Consider the following 2088-nt stretch of genomic DNA (forward strand, 5'->3'; position numbering starts at 1 on the left):
CAAGGTCAACTCCAGGCGTCACATCCATGTTCCAAGCAGGAGGATGGAAGGAGGTGAGGGTGAGACAAAGAGGCCTGGTATAGCTTACAGAAATTTCCCAGAATCTGCCACGCAATAATACCCCTCTTTCCTTGGCCATGACTGCGTTTATGGCCATGTCTGGCTACAGGAGATGCTGGGAAATATTTTCATTCAAGATCAAAATTCTCAAGCATATAAAGACTTTTATTCCAAATCAAGATTCTAAGACAGTGATAATGGACATGGTGGGATTAGCAATAAGCTGTCTGGGGTGCAGGCACACTTGTGGGCCAGTGAGGGTACGTGATTTTCTTCTGTAGCTCTCAGCTACCAGGGCTGAAAGGAGACAGAGAAGGTGAACAGCACATGCAGGGAATTTGAGGGCGGGGGAAGAATAGGACGCCAAGCTTGGAGGGTGCAGGCAGGTGAGCTGTGTGAGCTTGACTGGAAAGAAGGTTGTTTGGAGGATGAAGGACCAAGAGAAAGAGGAGGGATCAAGGGATTAGTGGGCTCAGAGAGACTGAGAAAACATACAGAGCTGAAGGGTGGTGAGGCTGTGTTAAAGAATAGCGTATTAGGCAGTGAGTGAGGGCATGGAGAGTGTAGCAGTGGCTGGTGGGTGTGGAAGGGAGGTCAGGGTCACTCTGTGTAGGAAGGTAAGGCCGGCGTGGGAGGGCTTCCTGCACACCGAACTGCTCCAGCAGAGCCGCAGAGGCAGGAGTAAGGGCAGAGGACACAGGGAAGCCTGTGAGCCATGTAGTGTGTGCACCAAGGGAGTTACAGGGGCGGGAGGAAGTCATGGCCCTGAGGCACGTGGGAGTGTGAGGACACTGATGCCATCTACTGGCTTCATCCGCTGACCCAGGTAGACACAGGAGTGAGAGAACAAGCAGGCATCCCTGAGGATGGCTGCAGGAGTTGGCTGTGATCAGGGATGACCATGTCTTGGGGGTCCAAGAAGAGGAAGCTTTCAGCGGGGAGGTGACACATGTGGGGAGGGGTTGCTTTTCCATGGAATGAAGAAAAGCTTAAGAGGGAAGAGGAGCTGAGATTTGGGAGGAGAGACATGGAACAGTCTCTATGAGGCTGACAGTGACAGAGAATGAATGAGAAGGCTTACGTTTTGGACAGTGAGTTGTCTACAATATGTAACATCTGGGCATGGAGGGGCCACACGGGCACTGGGGTGAGGTTGTCTTGGGGGACCCAAGCTGTGACTCCAGAGTGAGCGGGGCTGGTGCAGTGCTGCTGGCTGTGGGCCCACATCACGGATGTCCAAAGACTTAGATGTAGAACAGCACAGGACGAAAACAGATTTTTTCCTCCCTTGGAAGCCTCGTTGCTGGGCCCCTCTGGCTTCCAGGATAAAGCCTGAACCCGAATCCACGGTTGCTCGCCCTGTCAGCTGCTAGAGATAATCCCGGCTGCCCAGCAGTGGCAGGAATCATGCTCTTCTAACATCCATTTTGATTTCAAATCTTTTATGTTTGAGATGGACTTTTCTCTGTTGACAATGGACTGGGTTCGGCCTGTTCATTAGGTGTGGTGCTCCCAGCTTGTGGTAAATCCTGATTGGAAAAAGATATAAACACATCCTGGTAAATGTATAGATATATATGGATGTTGGTTGTTCCCCTCCCCACCACCAACATACACGGTAGAAGCAATTGGAAGCAATTTAGACGTGCTCAGCATCTGGCCCTCATAAAAGACCTTGGGTGAGTCATGATTTTGCACCGACAGAGAGGGCTTGTCCTGCTTGTGCAGAGAATTGTATTTACTTCCCATGGTGCCTGTGACCCTGTCTATTGCTTTATGATGATCAGTCTGATTTGTATGTAAAGAAAAATGATGAGGTCAGAATTTGGGGAAGGGAGCAAGAAGAGGAGAAAGACCCAGACAGCTATGTATTCAAGGCAAACCCACCAGTTCTAGAGAAAATGACCTATTTTTGCTTTTGAGAAGTCAGAAAAAAAAAGGGAAGATCATTTTGTGACTTAGCAGAGGGCCTCTGCTACTCACTGTTGGTCCTCAGTCTCCTGGCGCCTCAGTTTGCCCATCCGAGCA

This window comes from Phyllostomus hastatus, unplaced genomic scaffold (assembly GCF_019186645.2).
Source record: "Phyllostomus hastatus isolate PE091 unplaced genomic scaffold, TTU_PhHast_1.1 phas_contig_524, whole genome shotgun sequence".
NCBI lineage: Eukaryota > Metazoa > Chordata > Mammalia > Chiroptera > Phyllostomidae > Phyllostomus > Phyllostomus hastatus.